At 43.2% G+C, this 25,605-nt stretch overlaps 1 long non-coding RNA gene across 1 annotated transcript; it reads left to right on the top strand.

Annotated features, from left to right (window-relative positions):
- The first annotated feature begins 18,974 nt into the window (after positions 1-18,974).
- Positions 18,975-24,211, top strand: LOC142563637 (uncharacterized). Its single transcript, XR_012824364.1, has 3 exons — positions 18,975-19,041; positions 20,157-20,283; positions 24,112-24,211. It is a non-coding gene; the product is annotated as an uncharacterized LOC142563637 (long non-coding RNA).
- The last annotated feature ends 1,394 nt before the right edge of the window (positions 24,212-25,605 follow it).

The raw sequence follows: 25,605 nt of genomic DNA on the forward strand, positions 1-25,605 counted from the left end.
ACCAACAGTTTTTTTTAAAGCTATAACCTGTTATTACCAGACATTCATGTACCATGGCTGAAGACATACTGTTCATCGTTGCCATGTTTTGAGCATGGGAATTAGTCTTTCATAAAGGTTTCGTATTGTCCATTCAAAAATATTGTCTATTTCTATAAACACATAAAGGCGCATAACTTCGCTGGGTGTTACGTAAACTAGTGGCTCCTCTCTTCTGATGCAGACTGAAAGGTGCTTTGCATAGAGAATTTCAACAGGAAATAGTTTCTTGCATTTCAGAATTATGCAAGAATTTGCTCCAGTAAGAATTCTACAAATGAGAGAAAACGCACCCGGGAGGCTGACAAATGCACTGTTTTTAGTCTTTATAGTTCAAGTGTACTGGACAGAGTGGAATGTTTGTTGGTTGATGACCATTTGCTAATATTCAGTGACACTTGTTGAGTCACAGCCACGGTTGTGGACTACAGCCTGTTTTTAACTTTCATCCAAGTTGAGGCACAGCTTTGCAGTGCCTAACAAAACTGTCTGCTGACCAGCTCTCCTCTCCTGTACACCAAAAAAACTCACTGCTTCTGGTGAAAGATTTAAACTAGCTTTAGCTGCCTGTAACTTTCGAGCAAGTACATAACATTCCAATATTTGTAAAGGAACATCATTAGCTCCGCTGACCAATTTCACAAGAAGTTCATTTCCGCCTTCAAATACAAATGAAGAATGCGACCAATGAGGTCCTAGTTTAGCCGCACTTTTAGGAAGATGCAGGATTTGGTGTACATTGTATGTCATTGCACCCAATCCAAACAAAGACTGTGCTCTCACAACAAACTCCGAGAGAAGATCAGGTGATCTCATTATGGTCATCTGAAGTGACGGTGTCTAGTAGAAGTATATAGACACCCTCCGTAAGCAAACTGGAATGTCTGACATACTTATCTAGCAAAAAGCCATGAAGGCATGGTAATGAATAATGAAGAACCCACCACTTCCATTCACTAGCTTTCCAGATTGTGAAGTCTGATAATCTTTGTGGTGTACGTGTGAACCAATTCGGTGGCTTGATTGCCAATAACCTCCTGTTTAAAGAGGCTAAACTTTGTTGTGAACCAATCTAAACATCTTTTCTCTTTTAAATGTGATCACATTTTTATTCTTTTTAAGCTGTTGTATGGTGTATATTTGTTCCACCAATCTTTCCTTTCTGAATCCTGGGCTTCATATTTGATTTATATGTATTGTCTTTTCTCATAATATAAATGCAAAATTTCTGACTCATTTTTTGGGCAAAAGAGGAAGCTTGCTTCTCCTTGAAGCACATTACACCTATACAACACACATAGATACTGATAGACTATAGATCTGGCAAACTAATATGAATACACTATTACACTAATAAAAAGAATACACTAGTAGACTTGTACAAGCAGAATAGCACATATACGTCCAGAATAGAACTAAAAGTAATTTTATCAGTGTATCAGTTGCATCGTTTCATAATGCAATAGAAAAAAACTGATATAATTTTTATTAGGTTGCCCTATCAGATTTTTTGCTAGTGATCTTTCAGTGTAAATGCATATCAACTTTTGAGTAATGCTAATAACTGAACACATGGCTTTTTGTGCTGCAAGTTTTCTTGGACTCCTGCTTCCCTTAAACTTATACTGTATAATATGCTTGCAAGATCAAAACTGGAGTATGCTTCCTTAATCCGGGATACGCCGACAAAAAACACAACTCTGATATTTAGTTGAAGCCATACAAAACCAACCTGTACATTTTATTGTAGCTGGTTATTCCCATACCGCAAGCATATCAACAATTAAAACTTGCCTTAATTGGCCAGGCTTGTCAACAAAAAAACTTGCCCACTTATTTCACAAATTCTCAATTGAAACATACGTTATTACCTCCTTGTATCTCATTGAGAATGAACTACAACCTCGAGGTACAGGTGCCAACTTCCCAAACCAATCTTTACTATTCCTGTAAAAGGCAGCCTCAGAACACACACACACACACACACGCACACACATATATATCAATGAGCTACAAGGAGGTAATAAAAACATGTTTCAATTGAGAATTTGTGAAATAAACAGGTAAGTTTTCTTGTTGCCTAGCCAATCAAGACAACTTTTAATTGTTGATATGCTTGCGGCATGGGAATAAGCAGCTACAATAAAATGTACAGGTTGGTTTTGTATGGCTTCAACTAAATATGAGAGTTGTGTTTTTTTGTCGGTGTATCCCGGATTGATGAAGCATACTCCAGTCTTGATCTTGCAAGCATATTATACAACATAAGTTTAAGGGAAGCAGGAGTCCCAAGAATACTTGCAGCACAAAAAGCCATGTGTTCAGTTATTAGCATTACTCAAAAGTTGATATGCATTTGCATTGAAAGATTATTAGTAATATGAATACCTATGTACAAGGTGCTTAATAAGAAGAGTCTTTAATTTTGTAGGTAAATGTGTTAAAAGGACTAGTCATGATGTGAAAATCTCTTCATTTTACTTTTACCACCCCACCTTACCACCATTTTACCTTTACACACACACACACACATATATATATATATATATATATATACCATGGCACCCATTTCGTAATTCTAATGCTCCATACGATAGAAAATATGATAGAAAATTGGACAAGTTGTTGAAGCTTCATGGCAGCTACTGCATGACAGATGCCGACAAAAGTAATAGAATGGGACAGGATACAGCACTATCAAATGAAGTTTATTGAAAGAAAACAACCAATATATAACACACATCACGTGACCAACACCCGTCCCCCTAGCATATGCAGATACATACCAAAACAACCTTCACATCACCGAATGCACATGTTTTGACGGCAACACACATGTCACGGCTGATTAATCAATGTAAAAAAACAATTCCTAAGGCACAATGCAACTCAGTGGTTTTACTTAAGATCTAACACGGCAACCTCGCTATCTTGCAGCGAGATGGATGGCTGGCTAACACACAGTGTGCTTTTCTTTCTAATGTGATAAGCCTCCATTAATTCATGTGAGAGCTTTTCACAGTGTGTGAACAGCAGAATAGTACTTTCAAAAACTGCATGACGCCCAATGCTGCAACAATGCACAGAAAGGTGTGGATGCGCAAAAACCCTTAAAAAAACTATGGTGCTTCCTTAGTCGAATGTTTAAGCACCTTCCAGTCTGACTGATATATATTTTGTAGGCTTCAAGAAAAAGGAATCGAATAAACAACATTTCGTGTGCAAGAGACAAACTGTATGCTATATTTCACTTTGCAGTCCTCCCTGCTCAGACACCCGTTGTGAAGAATGTGCTTGTTTATTGCTTCATATATTCCCTTCAGCTTATCTTTAAATGAAAACCCAATCCTCTCCTGAAACTTAGAAGCCACCTTTTTCTGCCTGTGTGACAATTAATAGAGGGGATAATGGCAACTTTGTTCCGCTCTTACTCCTTAAGCTTCTTCCACCCTGGTCGCACCTTAAGTTCCTTAATTAACGTGCTTCAAGATAAAAAAACCACTGAAACTGAATAACCTGCCTCATTAAGCCTTGTCACCAGATTCCTTACACTTTCAAGGATAAGGTGAGGATAGCTCTTGGTTGGGGCATCTCTAATTGCGTGAGTGGCAATACTGTACTTAATAAGTTTTGAATGGCTAGACCTATAATCAAGAAGGAGCTTAGAAGTTCTCAACTGACATCCCCAGCATACGGGATCCCACATAAAGGTAAGCCTGACATAAGAAGTTGCAGCACATTTTTTTTTCTGGAACTTCTAAAGTGAAGTTGAAACCTTGCTATTGTTCTCTAAATAGCTTCAGTACTTCGATGACAGCTCTGCGAAAGTTATCATTTGCTCATGAAAAACAAATAATCATCCACGTATCTGAAGATTTCAAGAGCAAGCCCACTCAGGTTTTGATTATTTTCTGGTCAACATAACTTAAAATATTACTGAGCACTGGTGCAACACCGGAACCTATGCAGATTCCAGCATTCTGGACACATATTTTACTTTCCCAACAGACCAAAATTGACCTTAAATAGAAATCAAGAAGCTCCAGAAAGTTTGCAACAAGAATTTTACACCTTTCAGCAAATTCCAGCTAACTTGTTTGCTTGTGTATGCAGTCCTTAACAAACTGCAAGAGATGCACCTGCGGCAAAGAATTGTATAAATCTTCTGCATCTATACTAAAGCCTGCCCATTTTCCCCAGATTATGCTCCTGCAGGAAGTGTACAACAGTCTGAGAGCTGGCAGCAAGGAAATGGTCGTTGATTCCCAGCCTGTCAAGGTGTGTCTGCAGAAATTCTGAAACATGAAGCCATGATTTATATTCCGACACAATGGTTCTGATATGGATTCCCTAAGCTTGTGTGTTTTGCACTGAAGAAGGTGCATAAAAGAAAACCTTTTTCCACCTTAACATCATTTGAGATTGTTGTCGAACCAAACTGATTCAACTTCGTGACAGCTCAACATTTTATGTCAGCTATATTGGTATAAATTTCATTAAAATTTATGTCAGTGGCTGACACACCCTCCTCCGGAAAAGTGCTTTCCAACATGACAACACAATGCCCTTTTTCGTCTCCAAGAAACCTCCAAGTTTCTGCCCCATACGTTAGCTCAGGTAGAAGGCAATGATTCTATGCTTGATTGTACAAAACTATATATATATATGACTTTGTATTCACCATCCAGGGCCAGGGAACAAGAGAAGCCAGACACCACTGACCAATTTCTGACTAAAAGAATTAATTTTTGACCTTATACATCTTGTTTTTACTGTACATGTCCCTCAACTCCATCCAGGTTCCCAACATTTATATCTAAAAAGCTTGTCTATCACCACATACAGGGTCTGTCCTGAAAGTAATGTCAGTAAATTTATTGTGATGTGACTGTATGTCAGAGCAGTCTAACTGGATGAAACTAGCAGTGACGGAATCCAGCTAAGCAGCGGTCCGTCAGTCAGTGTGCTCCGAACATCGGGGAGTGTCGGACGGGCCCGTTTGTGAGAGCTGTTTTTTATTCTTGTGCAAGTGAAAATGCAGCGCTCATTAAAACAAAGATTTGCGATCAAGTTTTGTGTGAAACTTGGCAATACCGCTGCGGAAACTGTTACTATGCTCAAGACTGCTTATAAAGAACATGCCTGGTCAGATCGGCAAGTGTTTCAGTGGCACAAAGCCTTTTGGAAGGCCGGGAAGAGGGCGACGACAAGGACTGCGCTGGATGGCCATCTACGACCACTATGACTGACAATGTGACACGAGCGAGAGAACTGTTGAACTCAGACCAACGATTAAGTGTTCGTTTAATGGCCGACACGTTAAACGTTTCGAAAACTCAAGTTCATGAAATTGTTACAAACGATATCGGCATGCGGAAGGCATGCACAAAAATGGTTCCAAAAGTGCTCACTGACAATGAAAAGTCATGCCGTGTTGAAACATGCCAAGAAAATTTCAACATGTGCAAACGTGAGCGAAAATTTTTGGACAACATCATTACAGAAGACGAGACTTGGGTATTTGAATATGACTTGGACACCAAAAGGCAATCATCTGAGTGGCACACACACTCATGCCCTCCCCAGAAGAAAGCCAGGATGAGCAAATCAAAGATCAAGATCATGCTCATTGTTTTTTTTTGACATCCACGGACTGGTTCATCATGAGTTTAAAGAACCTGGAACCACTGTGAACTCCAAGTTTTATGTGGATGTCCTTGAAAGACTGAAACGCAGGGTTCAACATATCCGGCCGGACATTGCAGACAACTGGAAGTTGCACCACGATAATGAGCTGGCCCACAGTGCCTTCATCGTCACCGACTACATGGTTAATGCAGTGGGGCCAACGATCCCCCAGCCCCCGTACAGCTCGGGCTTGGCTCCCGCCCAACTTTTTTCTGTTTCCATGCCTCAAAATACCCCTGAAAGGCAATCATTTTGGGACAGCGGACGTGATTAAAGCAGCTAGCACCACAGCATTAAAGGCCATTCCGGAGGATGACAACGCATTCGAGAGCTGGAAGTCTCGCTGGAGTCGATGTATTGACACAAAAGGAGAGTATTTTGAAGATTTTTAAACTTTTTGTAACAAAAAATTCAATAAATGATTTTTAATCGCCTTACTGACATTACTTTCAGGACAGACCCTGTACATGCACCTTGAAGGTATGTATGTGGAAAGCATTTCAACCTCTGCTTGCTTTTCTGGCATGGAATAAAACGGCCTTTTGTCTCTAAACCACTTACTTTTAAACTATTCCGTTTGGTTCATTTTTCTAACTTCTGCAGAGTTGCATTAACAACTTTCATAGTTAGCCGGCTCCGTTTTCATTCTTGCTTCCTAAAATATGCCCTCCTGTCATGCATAATTTGGAAGGCCTTCTGTTAGCAATGGGTATTGTATTTCAAGACTATCAGTGCAATGTTGCATGAAGAAACCTATTCTTGGAGTGAATTATTGTTCAGCTTGATATCATGATATTGCTGCATGGTTGTTATTTAACTCTGCAAGAGAATGGTCCTGCCATCCTACCAAGAGTGCATTTCATGGGTATTACTCTCTTTCTTTTGACATTAGTTTATGAGGCTCACAGATATGTATCTGTGTCAACAATAACACCTGACATCTAATTTTGTGCAACATGCAGTACATTTAATCAGATAAAAGTTGCATATTTTGTCTCTTGGACCAGTCTGCTCAGTGGTAGGAGGTCAAGACCACAAATGAGAATGGCTGGCCAAGATCTGTGGTATATGTCCCGTGTTATGCATCTGACAAGATTTCATGGTGGCAAGAAGACATATCAGACCTGATGTGATCTTTCTAATTATTGTGCACAGAGTTATCAGCATGATAATATCCTTAATGCTATAAATAGTACCTCCAGCAAGCAGTCTATATGCTTATGCCTTTTTGTTGCTTATGGCAACAAAATCCAACATCCTTTGAAACATGCTCACTTGCTGCCTGATGCACAAAATGAAGAACGCTGCCTTCTCTAAATTTATTAGCAACAAGAAAGCCACTCTGGAAGCAATTATATACATACACAGCAACACACACTAAAACCTACAAATGGGAGAAAAAACACAAACTAGGCTAACAATAAAAGAAACCTGACACCCAACAAGTGTTACATGTTACTCAAGTATGCACATTCAACCTGAGTTAGGTAGATGGTCGACTCCCGCACTCCTGTGCATGCATGTGGACATGTTAAGCCTCAGCTACTCTTTCTATATCATAACTATCCCCATGTTTGTGAAATCTGGTGTACAACTGCAAGAACAATGATGGCTTGACAGGTGGTTCACATTTCAATGAGTTCTATAAGGAGGATGCATCAACTGTTCCAGCCAATGTACACATTACCAGATGAAAGCAGCCGCTTATAAACAGCACAACACCATACAGCACAAATTATATATTTGCCACGTGTTATGAAACTTACATCATTAAAGTACATTAGAATTGGTGCTAAGGCTGGTGCACAATATATGCATATACTTTAAACAATCATAAATAATGCAGGAGCTTGGAATATGATTGGCCATTCTCGGAACTGCTTTGATAATACAAAAGTCAAGGCTTTGATTTTGGCATCACCCACTCCAATTCGTTTTCTTTCTTTTTCCAATTGAAGCATTGGCAAGGTTTGTGCCATGCGCTTCGACAGTGATTTTTCCTTGTTCGCGCACGGCCATGACCATAATACAAGAAAATCGCCCCAGTAACGCAGTGGTCCCTGCCTAGTTTTTCATATACTTTACCGCAATACATTACGTATGCTTCACCGCATAACATGACTGTATTGCGGCAAAGCTGATTTTATGGAACTGACATTATGTAACGGACCTTTTGTCCTTCTGCTGTTCGCATGAGCATAAGCTCGAAAAACCACAAAATAAAGACTTGGCTTGCTGCTGGTTGATTTCTAGCTAACATTTCGAGACGTCCACGTTGTTTACAAAAAAATCGGCGAAGTTTCTCGCGCTCGGACGCGCTTCAAAAGGCAGCGTGCACATGACCACCTATAATTAAGGCAGTCATAAGCGGCAACGAAATCCACACAAGGTACATCAACTTCCACAAAGCTACTGGGCAACGCCATCAATAACTGGCACACGGGCCACCGAGGAGCTGGCAAACGCTGCGATGACATCCACACAAACCACGTCGCTTTCCACAAAGCTATTGGGCAACACGATCAGTCACAGGCACAGGTGAAGTCCGCAAAACACTACATGGGCAGAACTACTACGGCCATACTCAATCACTTCGCCACAAGCTCTCACATTTAACGACATCAAACAGCTACAATCACTCCTCCACAGCCACGGACACAGGCGAAGACCGCACGGGCAGAACGGAAGCACCGATTCAGGGCTCGATCATGGCTCGATCGTCGCGTTCATCGCTTTAGCGCCACCTATTTAAAAATAATATACGGAGCCAAGCCAAACCATTATTTAGCGACTATTTGGGTGAACCTAACGCTTTCGGGCCCTAAGCGTTCGAACGACCAGGGCACGATAACGCTTACCCCCCCTTTCCACTCCTGCGACCGGGTCGCAGGAACGGCGGCCTATCTACTGTCATCGAGATGCGTGCGCTGCTGTGCGTTGACCGACGTGGCTAGTTTCGTCAGTTCTGTGGTCCTCGGTAGCTGTGTGCTTGTGCTCCGCGATGTTTCACCCGTTTCACAACTCGTACCGCTCGTGCATCGTGCAGTGGTGCACAAATACCTCAAAACAAGTCCTGCAATGTTCCGGGTGCCTAAAGACAACAGGTGAGCGCTCAGACCCAAGGACATCAGAAGGCGCATGTACACGAACACAGCCCTGTCCATTTGTGTGCTCCATGAGGCTCCGGACGTCGTTGCGCCTTGATTGTGCTACACTTGCCTCTTCCCGGTAGAGAAAGCTCACAAATAGGTGTTCCTCCTCATTGTCACCTGGTCTGTGACTTGTGTTTTTCTGTGCCAAGTCTCATTCTGCAACTTCAGTAACTTGCCCAGCTTTCCATGCCGCCCTCAGTGCTTTTTTCTGTGTATCACGTTCTACAAACCTACTAACAGCTTATAAATTACTGTTACTGTTTGTGTACTATCTCAGTAACCCTCGATGGCAAAACCGCGCGAACAATCTTCATGTGTAGGCATGATACGCTTTTTTTTTTCTCCTGGAAAGCATGAGCATTACAAGTGTCCTACATGCAGATTTTTGCAGTTCGTGTTTATTATACAAAGGAGAGCCCAGGGGGTACGACTCCCTATTGAAAAATTTGTATGAGAAATTGAACGAGATGTATGCATGTCGTACAGATTTGACGAGAAATTGAACGATATGTATGCATGTCGCACAGATTTGACGAGAAATGAACGATATGAAATGCGTATTGAACGAGCTCTCGTAGAAAACGAGCGAGATCTGTATGATGTGCTACGCAGGCTTTTACGAAGTGCACGAGATTTATGCGATGTGCGATAAGAATGCGTAGAGCTTGTATGACGTGTGCGATGAGTTGCGTAGACCTGACGAGATTATGTATGACGTGTGTGAGGTGGCGTGTGATGTGTACGCACTGTAGTCGTATGAGCAACTTGATCTTTGAGGATGACTATGAATTGCATACAAAGTGTGTGTACTCAAGTCGTAGTGCATACAAAAGCTCATTAATGACAGTGAGATTTATGATGAGTTGTTTGTAGTACATGCAAGAGCGTGATCAATGTGCTGTATGATCACATTGAACCATTGTGACACATATATACCAGCATAAACTACACTGCAAATAAGATGTTCAGAGTTCAACTTCTGGAATTTCATGCAACGAACACATATACTTCCCCATCAAAGCTGGTGTCGGTACTTTTGATGCAATGATTTTCGCTTGGGGACATATTCTCGGATGACCACTTATGGTGATACTACTGCCTTTGCATGACGCATTCCTCGACCAGCCAATAGGCACTGGATAGCACCATGATATTGTCGAAAGCTATCATCAGAGAATGAATCCTTTGTTCAGAGTAGATCTGCCTAAGATTTTATTGCAATATAGGAGTCAGGTACCATCAAAGTTTCATAATAAAATGCTATATGTTTGTTTGTGCACGCAATAAAATAATATGGCAATGTGATTATAGCACATTGGAAACACTTCAAACAAGGACGAGTTCCCCGCAGGGGCGTCTGCGTCAGCAGGCGTTTGGTGTGTTGCGACACCACGGACCCGAGCACACGAGGGTTGGACCCTCCCGCGTGTAGTCGTGCGCGGCTTAGCCGTGTCCGGGGAAAGGGGGATCCTGGAGGTTGAGCCGATGCTGGGTGATCGGACCTTTAAGGCCCCCCGGCGGAGGCAACACACCTCTTTGGCCTCTGCTTCACGTAGACGGCACCCCCGGACTGACCCACCCGGGGGAAATCGGTAGTCGCCTCTTCCTATCTCTCTCTCCTCAAACCTTCGTCTTTATCTCTCACTTTTTTACCTTTCCTGTCTTCTTCTCTTTTCCATTTACTTCCTTTCTCTACGGCGGCAAGGGTTAACCTTGTGTGGATATCCTACCTTGGGTACACCATATTTGGTTATAGTGACGGCGTACGGCTGGCGTCGTGCAGGCTTGGACACAAGCCCTGCCGCGTCCCCTCGTTGGGCTCCGTGGTGGGCGGTCGGCGCTGTTGCCGAACACACACACTTTCCTATGGCAGCTCAAATCTCTGTTGTCCATGATCGGCGTCTCAAAAGATGCCGCACCGAAGTACCGTTTCAATTCTCCTTTCGAACCAACGCTCCATCCTTCCCCAAATACTATGTAGTCCACAGTGAAAGTAACACGCCTATTAGAAAGCTTTCTCCATTCCTGGTCGCCAAATGCCTGAAAGATAAAATCGGACAGACATACAAAGCCTCCAAAATGTCTAGCGGGGACCTCCTCCTAGAATTGAATAGTAAAGATCAAGCAGATAAGCTGTCTGAACTTACCAGTATTGGCGAGGCGACAGTGACTGTTTCAGCCCACAGAACACTCAATACAAGTAGGGGAGTAATATCTGAAGAAGATTTTATTGGATTAAGCGACGAGGAACTGCTGGAAGGTTTCCAGGAACAAAATGTTACCAAGGTACAGAGAATAGTAATCCGCAGAAACGATCAAGAAATCCCCACCAAACACGTCATACTCACCTTCGGAACAAGCGTAATGCCTACCTCGCTCGATGCAGGTTATGTTAAAGTCAATGTAAGACCATATATTCCAAACCCCAGACGATGTTTCAAGTGCCAAAGGTTTGGACACGCTTCACATGCATGTCGAGGTCAAACAACTTGTGCTAAATGCAGCTCCAACGAACACCAATCTGAGAATTGCACTTCTTCCCCACATTGTGTTAACTGCAAGGGAGATCACGCAGCTTATTCACGGTCCTGCCCTTGCTGGAAAAAAGAAAAAGAAGTCATTGCTCTAACTGTAAAAGAAAAAATTTCGTTCTTTGAAGCCCGAAAGCGGCTTTCGTATCTTCCGCGAAGAAGTTATGCCGAAGTGACGCAGGCGGGGGCAGCGTCACAGAGGCCTCCGGAGTCCTCCGAGCCCACGCGCAGTGGTGCCGCAGTGACTCCTCCCGCCCCCGTGGTGGAAGCAGTCAGTACTGCTCCACCCTCTTCGACGGCCCTGCAAACACCAGTCCCGCAGGGCCCTAAGATCAAGCGAACCCCAAGGCCCGAGACGCGTGTCTCGGCGCCTAACTCTCGATCCTCCAGCGCCTCAGAGCGAGCGATGGAGGTCGACGCAAAAACCCCGGTGTCATTGACACCGAAGGACAAGCGCTCTCTTGAGCGCGGTAAGAGGGACAAGATCCCAATAACCACCCAAAATAAGAAAGCGATAACCTGAAGGTTATCGCTCATTCGTATTAGCCTTTTTATCCATGTCACCTATAACCCTACCTCTTAGTTTTTCGTAGTGCCATTTTTTACCTTCCAATTTCAAGATGGCGTTTATTATTCATTGGAATTGTAGAGGGCTTTTACACAACTTAGGTGACATCAAAGACTTGTTAAGTAACTTCTCGCCTGTGGCCTTGTGCTTACAAGAAACAAACTTAGGCGAAAAGCACAAAAACATTTTAAAAGGCTTCACTGTTGTGCGACGCGATCGTACTCAGGCGAACAGGCTTTCGGGTGGTGTAGCTATAGTCCTACAGAGTGGCATTGCAGCTAGAGAAGTTGCCATTAATACTCACTTAGAAGCCGTTGCAGTCACGATTTTAGCACATAAAACCATTACCATTTGTTCAATGTACATTCCACCACATTCACATTTTACTGTAAGAGATCTGGAGTTAATTTTAAACCAGCTACCTAAACCTTTTTTAATAGTAGGTAATTTTAACGCTCATAACATATTATGGGGTAGCAAAACAACTGACACCAGGGGACAAACAGTTGAAGATTTTATCCTGACTAACGAAATAAGCCTTTTAAACACTGGTTCGGCAACGTACTGCTCCCCAAGCACAGGAGCTATGAGCTGTCTTGATCTGGCGCTGTGCACTCCATCTCTGTTGATAGATTTTAAATGGAGTGTTATTAACAATCCTTATGGTAGCGATCATATGCCCGGCATTATTAAAAGAACATCTCCTTTCCCTACAGTACCATTAAGATCACCCCATTGGAAACTCCATCTAGCAGACTGGCCTCTCTTCAGCGAGAAGGCCAGTCTCGATGACATATCAGATGAGCAAACAATAGACGAAATGAATGAAAAGATTATTGCCTCCATACTTGCTGCAGCAGAACAGACGATCCCGCAATCCTCCGGTTTCTTAAGGAAAAAACTAAAACCCTGGTGGACGAATGAATGTACACAAACTAAAAAAGCACAAAACAAAGCGTGGGGTATCTTTCGGCGATACCCAACACAAGATAACCTCCTGTACTTCAAAAAAGCAAAGGCGAAAGCCAGGTACACGCGTAGGCAAGCCGAAAGACAGTCATGGCAAGCATATGTATCCACCATCAATAGCTCAATAACATCCAAAAGAATGTGGGATCAGCTTCGTAAATTTAGAAGCGAGTACGCTCCTTATACAATCCCCATTCTCTCACCTCCAGGTACACAGACGAATTTAAAGGAACAAGCAGACATATTAGGGCAGCATTTCCATAACATATCAAGCTCACTTAACTACTCCACTGAATTTCAAAAGTACAAACAATCAGCAGAAAAACAAAGGCTTCCGACAGCAGGAAGTTCCGAGAAACCATATAATGCCCCCCTAACACTTTCCGAAATTAACAGAGTACTCACTACTGGCAAAAAAACAGCGCCAGGTCCGGACAGAATACACTACACAATGCTCGCACACCTATCTTCAAAAGCAGTTAAGACATTGCTCCGCTTTTTTAACATAATCTGGGAAACAGGAAAAATGCCGAATGCGTGGAAAAAAGCCATTATAATCCCTTTCTTGAAAGCTGGAAAGCATCCTACAACAGCTACCAGCTACCGACCTATAGCACTCACAAGCTGTCTCGCCAAGTCATATGAATCCATTATAAACATCAGATTGGCATACGTCCTCGAAACTGAGAACCTGCTCGATAATCATCAGTGTGGGTACAAAAAAGGCTGCTCCACAACAGATCATCTAGTTCGGTTAGAACACGAGATACGTGCGGCCTTTCTACAAAAGCAATATTGTCTCACAGTTTTCTTTGATCTTGAAAAAGCGTACGACACAACATGGAGGTTCGGTATTTTAAGGGATTTAGCGGATTTAGGGATCCGCGGCAGAATGCTTAAATGTCTAGCTGATTTCATGTCCGATCGAACATTCCAGGTGCGTTTAGGAACGGTGCTGTCCAGCGTATTTATTCAGGAAAACGGAGTACCTCAGGGATGCGTATTGAGCACAACACTGTTTGTGGTAAAAATGAACTCGCTCAATAATGTAATTCCATCTTCTATAATGCATTCACTATATGTGGATGATCTCCAAATTGCATGTCGTGCATCGAACATGGCAACCTGCGAACGACAAATTCAAATTACACTAAACAAACTAACGCTGTGGGCTTCTGAAAACGGCTTTCGCTTCTCAAGTGAAAAAACGATTAGTGTTGTCTTCACACAAAAAAGAGGCCTACAACCAGATCCCATCCTTAAACTACAGGATGCCACACTACCCGTGAAACAAGAACACAAGTTTCTGGGTGTTCTGTTTGATAAAAAGTTGAACTTTCTCGCACACATAAATAGTATTAAAATCAAAGCGAACAATGCACTTAACATTCTAAAAATCCTCTCCCGGAAACGGTGGGGCTCTGACCGTAAATGCCTGCTACACATTTACCGCACTTTGGTGCGTAGCATATTAGACTATGGTAGCATTACATATGGTTCAGCCAGACTATCTTACGTCCGACGACTTGATCCAGTACACAACTTAGGACTACGACTAGCATGCGGTGCTTACAGAACATCACCTATACAGAGCTTACATGTTGAATGTAATGAACCTCCTTTACAGCATCGCAGAGCGCTACTAACTTTTTCCTACATACTCAGAATCCGATCCTCACCACAGCACATATGCTACAACATCGTCACAAAGTGCAGCTCACGCTTACATTACACAAATAAACCAAACATGATTAGGCCGCTTATCTTGCGATACGAGGAATACTGTCGGGATTATGACATCCCTCGGGAAGTCCTCCAGGTTGCCAGAAAGCCAGAACGTTTACCCCCGTGGTGTGATTTCACAGCGTTATGTGATTGGACACTAACACATCTAAAGAAAAGAGACACACCACATCAACACATTATACAAGATTTCCGCTCTCTTCAAGACAAGTACATAAACTACATAGAATTTTATACTGATGGCTCTAAAACGGAAAAACACGTGGGTGTAGGGGCTGTAACAGAAAATTGGGAAACATGTATTCGATTACCTCAGCATGCCTCTGTCTACACAGCCGAAGTGTATGCGATATGGACGGTAGTTCAAAAGATCATTGCTGACAAACTTGAAAACACTGTCATATACACAGATTCATTAAGCGTACTGAAGGCTCTACACATGAAATCCCAAAGTGAACCCTTGTTAGGCGATATTTTGAATGCATTAACGTCAAACAAATATGGCAGATCAATTAAGTTATGCTGGGTACCAAGCCATGTTGGAATATTGGGTAACGAAGCGGCGGATAGATGCGCATCAATGGCAGCGTACAAAAACATTCAAAATACAGCACTTCCATATAAAGACAGTGTCAATGCAATTCGGAAGGCCTTGATGTCAAAATGGCAACGCGATTGGGACACATGTTTAGGCAACAAGCTTCATCTAATTAAACCTGTCATTGGAGAGTGGAAATCATGCAGTCACCGGCAACGATTCTACGAGGTGATCTTGTGTCGACTTCGAATTGGACACACACATCTGACGCACAATTTCCTTCTCCGAAAAGAAAACCCGCCAACTTGCGAAAAATGTAATGAAGCTCTTACAGTCATGCACATCTTAATAACATGTCCACACATCGATACACTGAGACGGAGGTTTTTACACAGCCTGTATAAATTGCACATCCCATTACACCCTACCCTATTACTAGCAGATGACCCCCTAGTGCCATTTCCTAACCTCTTCGAGTTTTTAGAAAAGACTGGTTATTTACACCACCTATAATGTAATGCAGGTTTACCTGCCCTAACGGTTCTCTTTATTTTGTCTTGTGACTGGCGCAGCATGGCCTTAGTTGCCTTTGTGCCACTAAACCCAAACTAACTAACAAGGACGAGTTGGCAAAGTCTATTGCAGGAAGTTTGATCAGTGACAAATTATGCATGCACTTTGTCACATCCTAATAATATTGCTTTGCATCAGAGATATCAGTCAGAGGTAGTAATGGGCGAACTTGAACCTGCATATTTTTCAAATAGCCAAGTGCGTCAACCACAATACTGTCAAATACAAATCTGCTAAGAGCATGTTAGTGCCTGTTTATGTCAAATTGTAGAAGGTCGGCATGGGATTGGCCATGCATGCCCACATATAAAAATAAAAAGCACAACCAGAAAACAGTGTAATAGGTTGGTGAACAGATAGCCAAAATAGCAGTCAAAATCCATCGCACTTTGTCACAAATAAATAAAAAAATATGGTAATAACAATAACAATCCCTAAATATGTCATGTGATCAATTGTGGTCATGATCACAGTTACTGCTGTGAAAAATTATTTGCACTAAGTGTTTCACAACTTGCTAAGAGAGCTTGACCTAGTAAAAAATCCTCATATGTGCACAGCAGTGGCAAAAAACGAGATGAGCGTCGCAACTTGGTGACCATTATCTGCCTACATACTACACAAAACTGAATTTGAATTTAAAGGAGAAATGACAAAGCAGTTCGTGTGCCAACGATGGTTAAGCGCACTGCAATGCCTTGCCATGTGTTGAAAGCTGACCTCCAAGCAACCAAAATGTAAGTGACCCTACACTGAAGCAGGGTCTTTAAATGACGAACGTGTATCACATCCTGGCGTTCGCGGACGCAGTCACCAAATGAAAAACCCCTTTGCAAATCGCAATAACGACGAATGTCACGCGCGCGCACACAGACAGAATGCGAGCAGTTTCCGAAAGCACTCACGAAAGACTGTACGGACGTTCCAACGCATTCGACGCATATCAGAAGCGCGCGCGCGCACACACACACACACGCACAAAAGGCGAGCAGTTTCCGAAAGCACTCGCCAAAGACGGTACGGGTGTTTTTACAAGAAAGCAAATCCCGCCGGCGCGGCACAATTTTCCGAAGCACAAACAACACCACTCATTAACAGTACACATCCGTAGAACGGCGCACAACAAGCCTGAACAAAGTGTACACCACTCGACGCCAAATCTGTCGTCGATTACGCCGCTGAGAAACACGAACACCTTCTAACATTCACAAACCAAACCACGATGTGCTGCGAACTTCAGATTTTACGGCCCTGTCCGGTTGATATGGCTGCTCCATAGGCTGTCCTCGCTGTTGAAAGCAATGTCAGCAAAGTTGTTGAAAAAGGTCGCCTAAAACACGCAAGAACATTGAAATAATACGCCTGTACTACCCACGCTACCCATGCGATCACGGTTACCGGAACCACAGACGGCGAAGTAAACAAAAGACGTCATTTCCCCTCATTTCGGACCGAGACTTATAATTTCTCAGTGGCACGACTCTTCCTTTCGTGCAAGGCGCGACTAGTTCCTGGGACTATGTGGGCGCTGCGGTCGAGCTCTGCACCAAGTGAGCGGTGCTGCTCTGCTGATATGCGCACGTTAGTTGCGGGTGTTTGCGCTTCTTGTGCTGTAGCCGATTTTATTTTCTCACTGCGTGTGCCTTGTTACTGTCCTCGTGCACGTGGCTGGCGGTCGAGGTCTTTTGCGTCCGGTCCAAGTTTTGCGCTCACGGAGACTCCAGTACCGGCGAAGTGTGGGTCACCGAGCGTTAACATTGCGTGCGCACTTTGGTTTGTAGACCCACTTTTTTTTTGATCTCATTCCTTTCTTCGGACCTGTACCCCTAGGTATGGTGTCTGTAAAATATTATACTTCAGCTTAAACAACAACAGCAAGAAATAACGGCTGCTTTATTCAGCGAGCACCATGTAAATGCCGAGTGCCGCGACAAACACCCATAATCGTGCCAGGCTATAGCAGACGACGCTCGGACGCTTGGCGCGGAGGTCGATGGCAGCGCTGCGGTGGCGGGAACGGCAGCGGGCTAAATGGTGCGCATAGGCTAGGAGTTGGGGCACTTAAAGAGATCTATAAACGTTATTGCGGCGGACCGGGCGGTCGATGTGGTACTGATCGTTTGATCATATTTATGCGGTGCTTAGAGAACATGTGCTCCTTTTTTGTGTGAATTAACGATCCTGGGTCCTGTGCGATGCTATTAGCTCGCTGTATGTTTCTTGCGGTGCGCCGTTGTTGGTTATCGTAGTGCGGTCCACACGCGCTTTCTTTGTGCCCGGCTCATGAGAAGCTGGTGTACTCTCGCCGCTCCCGCCTGGGCTCACAGTGCACGGAAGAATGTGTTGATAGTTGTGCTATCGCGTGCTGTAGTTCACCGCAATTCAACACTACGCTGGAAGGACTGTTGGTGCAGTCGATGCGGCGTGAACGGACACGAAGGAGCACTCGCCTCAGAAGGTAAGTCCGGCGCCTAGCGCATTCTTATGGTTCATGTAGTGTACCTTGTCATGCGCAGCAGAAGATTAGTACAGCTACAAAAACAGTAAGAGTGATTCCCTAATGTTCGTTAGATATCGTAGTGCACATTTAGCAAAATGTTTCACGAAAATTACCCCGAGATTGATGTTGTTGAGAGCTTCATCTATTGTTTATTTTCTTTTTGTTATGAAGTATGCTAGCGCCGGGGCATCGCTTGGTCTGAACGGGCACAAAAATTCAAGCAGGGAATCTCACTGCTTCTGTACGTAATTTCTCAGAAAGAAATCGTATAGACAATTCTAGAAGTACGTTGATGTGTTGTGCAAATGTTTTCACATCTAACGTGAACGCGAGACGGCATCCAAATGATCTGACTCGTGAGAAGATTTTAGCTTGTATGCAAACTTTGATGCTTATAGATTGTCGCCAAGGCAACCTGTATTTGTTGTGTTTAGTGTTCTGTTTGTTTTCGTGCCTTTGACACGTTGAATAACTGCCTGTGAGGTAAGAATGAAATATTTAATTTGTCTAAGCGGATGCAGCTTCTTGTAGCTGGCTGTACGAGAGCTTTTCACAATTTGACGCGGTGTTGTTAGATCACAAGTTTGCAGATTCAGCAGTGATTACAATAAGCTGAACATTTATTGTTTAGGGATGTCACAATTTCAAGAGACGGAGGCATCTCTGCACCACAAAATAGACTGCGGCACTATGCAGCCTGAACAGCACGACAAAGCATCTGATCTGCCTGCTTTGACAAGGTACGTACAAAACAGTCACAGCCATTTATGTGTTCTAGGTTCTGTTCGTGTATTTGGTACATGCCAACTTTCCCGATTAGTTTCTGCTTTTCCAAGTGTGCTGTTTGTGTACAGCGTGTCAAGGTAAATAATGGTTAATAATGTATGCATAGAAAAATGTGGGCGCTGAGAGAAAGCTTTAGGAAAGTGCGTGCTGTCTTTCCAACACAGGATTTCTGTCTTGAGTTTTTGCAAAATATGAAGTGCAGAGGCTGGCAGGTCTGGCAAACAATGTTCAACACTTTTGCTTTAGATCTTAATGTAGCCAGTTCATTATCTGTCCCTAGTATAGCATAGCGTCAAGCTTGAAGCTGATCTCTGATGTCACGTCAGTTGCAGGATGTAATAACGTGGTATCACAAACTGCTTGTTACGCATGTCAGTAAACATGGTGCAGTGGTCACAGGTGCGAGTATAACCAGATAGCTGGGCATTCTTTGCCCTTCTGCACATGATGTGGGAGAGAGCTTGAACTATGCTATAGTGGCACCATCTCCCTCACTTTCTCTTCCTCATTATTCTGTTTAATTGCAGTAAAATGCACAACTTCTAGAGGCATAATTAAGGTGTTGTCCGCTGAACTTGGCTGATGTGAATTTCAGTAGTCTGGGGTACCCTCAAAGCCATGCTGTACTTTGCATGCATATTAATATGGTCAATTTGAAATTGTGATTGGCTGTGGCATTCTCAGAGAAACAAGGCCTCTTGTGAATAATGCATACATGCATTATTCGCATTTTCTAATACTCTTTCAAGAAGCAGCCTGTAGGCTGCTCCCCGAAGAAGTGACCACCTTTGCTTACTCTACGTGGCAGTCTGGTCCAGTTTACTTAACCTGTCTGCCATCTATGCACGAGGAGGACAGAAGCGAAAAAAAGGGACCTTCGATTAATGTTTTTGCACAGATGGCTCATACATTGCACTTTTCTTATCTTGCAGGCTTTGTTAACTCAAAGCTTTCTATGGGTGAATATCGGCATTTCATTCCTATTTATACCTAATAAGAATTACTTTGTTCATAGTGTCACTTTTTATATTATACTCTTGTGAGAATAAGCTCACTTGTTTTAATGCAGATGTGGCTGGGCCTGCAGAAAGAGTGTAAGCAGACTACTGTGTTGCTGATCAGTGCTGGTGCTGATCTCTACGTCTGAGTTGGCCTCACAACGTCCAGGCACCACTGTGCTTTGCTTCTTTGACAAGGTAATATGATATAGACAACTTGCACCTCAGTATCAGTTTTGAGAAATATGCTAAGACACAAGAGTTGGCCTTGGTGATAAATACACTCGTGTTCTTTTTTTAAAGCGTTCTTCTTGCAGTGTTCCTCATGTACATGTTTTCAGAAGATGCTTAAATGCAAGCCGCCATGGAACTTGTTTATGCCTTAAAGTAGCACTCTTTCACCAAAAAAAGCCTTATTTAATGCACAATTCATAACAAAAGTGAGGAAGTGACAGGACATAAGTCTAACAACCATCCAATTTTACTGCTTGCACAGCACTATAAAGCGAGAGGTGGAAGGGCACGAACAGATAAATCGAAAATGCATGTTGCTCACACAACTGCAAAAAGGACACATGGCACGGCTACTATGACGCTTCTTTTACAATGATAAATAAGCAGTCTTGCTGTCTGATAGTCCACTGGAGGTGGAGCCAACTTGCAGATTCCCTGTCACACATATAAGGAAATCTTAACGAATTTCGCCAGCACTATGGTCCTTATACATTGCCACAGTTGCACAGTTTTCAAACAAAATAATGCAAGTGAGCTTTCCACTACCAAGTGACCACAAAATGACCTGAGCATTCAGTTAACATGGTTGCAAATCCAGTCATTTATACATTGGCCTGTTTTGCCGACGTAGTGTCTACTGCACGACAGTGGTATTTAAAGGGCCCCTGAAACGGTTCGGACAAATTTTGTAGACGCGTAGGGTACAGCTTAAGTGGAACATTCACACCACAATTTAAGTGAAGCATTACATATTAATGGAGCTACAAGCGATTAGAAGCTACCCTCCTCCCTAGCCATGCTTTTCCTCCTCAACTCGCTCGCCGAGCGAGTGGGGCTAAGCTCCACCTTCACTGGTGACGTCGCATCGTGACGCTGAACATCGTCCACTTCCGGTTGTTTTGGAGCCCGCCCTCGCCCGCGCGAGACTGCTCCGCTAGCCGCTTGGCCGTCGACCCCAAGCGAGAGCTTTCGAAGGAGCGTGCGTTGCGAGCATTCTGTCGTAGCGCCGAACGTGTCTTGTATTCCGGTAACCACAGGCAAGCTGGTCATTTCGGCAAATGACTGCAGGCATAAACTCAAGCTGAAGAAGGAACTTAAGCGTAGACGTACGTGAGCGGCCTGATCGGTCTGCACGGTCCATACACTTGTTGGTGCAGCGCTTAACCAGCCAAACAAAGCGCTAATATTGCTCTAACCAAGTGTAAAACATTTTAAACATTTATAAAAACAATTACACTGCTGCGAAAAATACACACCAGCAGCAAAGAATACACTTCGTTGCTGCTACTGTGTATGGTTGAGCTCTGTGCCACCAGGTGGCTGCACCGTACAGAGCATTCGCATTTGCCCTTCTGCTCATCTCATGGCTCATCCCGTTACGGCAAAGTCAAGCGGCCAGACTCTGTCCCCTTGCGCTTGCGCTTTCCCTAATACCGGACTCGGGAAACGCTATTGCGTTAGTAATCTTCCGGTGTAAAGTGACGGCCACAAACGCGCAAATCCTGGCGCCGATCGGATAGCGGCAGTCCGATGCGCAGCAGCCAGTTCGCTCGTACGCTGCCTTGCAGAGGGACACGATGTCGCAGCTTGACATATTGCCAGTCGCTACGTCTGCAGTCCACAAGGCAACAAAGTCGAATCATAGTGCTCGCGAAAAGACTGGGACCTACTCTGACCACGGAGCTCTCTTCAAAATGGAATACGTTGTAACACAAGCAGACGACGACACATGGTGTGTGCCGGAAGTGCTTAAGTGTACTGAAAAATTATTCTTTTGCATTGTCTTTATGTTACTTTCTTTTCATAAAAACAAATTAACTAACATTCCAACTATTACGAAGATCATTTGTTTACCATAAAGTTGGAAAAATTATCGATCACGCGCCCTTGTCAGCCAATCGGATAGTTCGCCCCACTGACATCGTATGGGTGATTTCTGTCATATGGGTAGGGGCGGCTTAAAATTCCGCCGAGCAGTGCGCTGCGATCGGCAGCGATGTGCATATTTAAAACCTTATAATAAATTACACGCGTTACGCGGAGCACTTAGATGTGTCAATTAATGATCAGAAGGACCTACTTTAACGACTCAATACGTTTGTAGAAAATCGTCAAAAGCGTTTCAGGGTCCCTTTAATATCCATCAACACCCCTGTGCTCTACGTACTCTTTCTTGCATCCTTTTTTTTTTCACAGGTAGTGGAAGATTACTTGATTCCAGAACAATTTGGTTTGTTCTACACATGATAGTGAACTTGCCAGTCTTATATTAAACACGGAATTTGGTAGAAAGATGTGGTATTTCTTATGGTGCCCTGGTGCGTTCAGCTTGTGCAGATGCTTCAAGCTTGTATTGACAAAAATTGGGATGAAGCCATAGGAGGAGAGTTGTAAAAGTGTAACAAAAGCCTCCTGATAGATATGCTGAGTTGTGCTGCTGTGGACACTTATTGGTTATCCCTACTGGGTAACGCTGTTAGGGTTATGGATGCTTTGACACTGTAGGGCCTACAAGATGGCTAGCATTACAGAACACATTAAAACGACTAGGGATGCGTGTCGTGCTATGCTATCATAATTGGCCCACAAAGTGACCACCTTTGCTTACACTATGTGGTAATCTGGCCCAGTTTACTTAACCCAACTGCCATCTATGCATGAGGAGAAGGGACTAAAAAATTGAAGGGACCTTCGATTAATGTTCTTGTACAGATGGCCCATACATTGCATTTTTCTTATCTCGCAGGCTTTGTTACTTAAAGCTTTCTATGGGCGAATATCAGCATTTCATTCTTATTTATACCTAATAAGTATTGCTTTGTTCACAGTGTCACTTTTTATATTTACCGTATTTACTAACATAATGATCGCACTAACGTAATGATCGCAGCCCTGAATTTTGTCGTCGAAATTCGATTTTTTTTTATTTGCTGTGTTGATCACACTCCGAACTTGCCGCAGCTATCTGTCATGTGCCAAGTCTAGCTATTAATGATAGCGCTTACCATCTGTCGGATGCTACGCGAACAACTCTTCAAGACAAACCAAGCAGTCTGCACGCACCAAACATTCTTAAGCAGATGCCCGATTTCATTCCTTTCATCACTTTCCGCACGTCCATGACGAAAAAGCTACTACCAAAATTGCCTTCATTATGTGTAGGCTTTGTAATAGTTGTGGTCAAGAACAACAAAAAAGGTACCTTTCGATTCTTCTCATCTGCACTCGTGGGCACGCAACAAATCTTGTAACACTTGTAACACAGCTAAGATATTCGCCCACCCTTAGCGGAAACGTGCTGTATTAGGATAGTAGTGAAGACAGATGCCGCAGTTTCTGCAGCATGCCCGCCGTGTCTTTTTACGTCACTGGCAGCTAAGCGCGCCCATCTGTTTCTGCCCCCTCATAGTGGACATGGTTACGTTATTGCCACAGACTTACTGATATTAATGATATTATTCATTACGGATACGGAAGAAACTTTCAATGCATGTAATGTACTCGCGAGAAAAAAAATCGCGTTCGGCGCATTTGGTGTGTTCAGCTTGCTGCGCCGGCCGCCATTTTTGTTTTGGTGTCCCGTACTACACTCAGTGGCAGCCACCTATTTGTTGACCTGTTGCCATCCCGCAGCAAACGCGGGATAAAAAAAATTCTTTTTGCAGGAAATTTAACCGGCGTAATGATCTGAATAACATCTGAATTTTCGACCATTTTTTTACAAAAAAGTGCGATCATTATGCCGGTAAATACAGTACTCTTGTGACACCAAGCTCACTTGTTTTAATGCAGGTGTGGCTGGGCCTGCAGAAAAGCTGTAAGCAGACTGCAGTGTTGCTGATCAGTGCTGATCTCCACGTCCGAGTTGGTCCCACAACATCCAGGCACCACGGTGCTTTTACAAGGTAATATGATATGGACACCTTGCACCTCAGTATCAGTTTTGAGTTTGACTTTTGATAAATATTTAAAAAGACACAAGGGTTGGCCTTGGTGATAAATACACTCGTGTTCTTTTCTTAAAGTGCTCTTTCTGCAGTGTTCCTCATGTACATGTTTTCAGAGGATGCTTACACTGCTTAAACGCAAACTGCCATGGAGCTTGTTTAGGCCTTAAACTAGAACTCTTTCACAAAAACTATCATTTAGTTTCTATAGTAGTATTAAAGGTGAATTAATCTTTCCTATAAACAATTCTGCAGTGGCATCTATGCAGTGTTTTCCGTCTGCATATTCCGCAGTGCGGTAGCAAAGAGCTGTGCTATCTGTGTATTCACTTGCATGAGCATGTTATACTTGTTCATTTAATGTAAAATACTTGTGGAAAAGTATTAGACTATTTCTGTGGTCTTGTATTGCAATTCTGCAGCCATTTATATTGTTTGTAAAACACGAACATTTAACAGAGACGGGAGCAAGACAAAGCGAGGACGAGCACTTGCTTTCAACTGCTGTGGTTAATGTTGAAATATCACTTTACATAGGTAGAAAACTCATAAGCCTCCGTGTTCTCTTTTTCCTGTTTCTCTGTGAGATTTTCACGCTTTACACACAATATCATGCAAGAACCAGCCCATTCAGTTATGCAGTGGAGCCACCTATTGTGCATGTTAGTTCCAATGGCTTGTTAGAATCTAACAGGGCCGGCTGCTTTGTTTACATTTTTTTGCAGAGGCATACGAGCACTTTGTGTCAAAAACGCCGAGCACTGTGGATACAGAGGCAAGGAGGCTGAAGGACCTGAACAAGCACCTGGCCACCATGCTTCGGGATGCAAAATAAAGATGGTTTGTGTTAATTGTGTGCCCTAAAAAGTGTCCTCTTTGTCTCCGAGCTGGCATATCGGCCGACTCATGTGATAGAAATTAACTCGCTGTAATGTTGTCAGTAGATGTTACTGTGTGGAACTTCACCAAAGATATTGCACAAAAGAACTCATTCAACACAAATGAGAACACCTGTAGAATGCAGCTAAACAAGAATAGTGTCATTTTTCATAGCTGAACGAGAACATTTTCATGTAGCATACACAAACGAGAACGATATCGTTGAGCATAGACGTGCGAGAACTATCTCGTCAAGCATAGCTATGCGACAATAATCTCGTTTAATGTACCCATACGAGAACGATCTCGTTCAGTGACGATGTCCTCTCGTACACATGTGACATACGACATCGTTGAGTCTACGGAGCAATAATAGCGTAGAGAAGTTCTCGTAAAATTCTCATACAAATTTTTTCAATAGGGCTTAGTGCCTTAAGTGACGTAATTTTATTGCTGAGCA

Source organism: Dermacentor variabilis, chromosome 11 (genome assembly GCF_050947875.1).
Source record: "Dermacentor variabilis isolate Ectoservices chromosome 11, ASM5094787v1, whole genome shotgun sequence".
NCBI classification, from domain to species: domain Eukaryota; kingdom Metazoa; phylum Arthropoda; class Arachnida; order Ixodida; family Ixodidae; genus Dermacentor; species Dermacentor variabilis.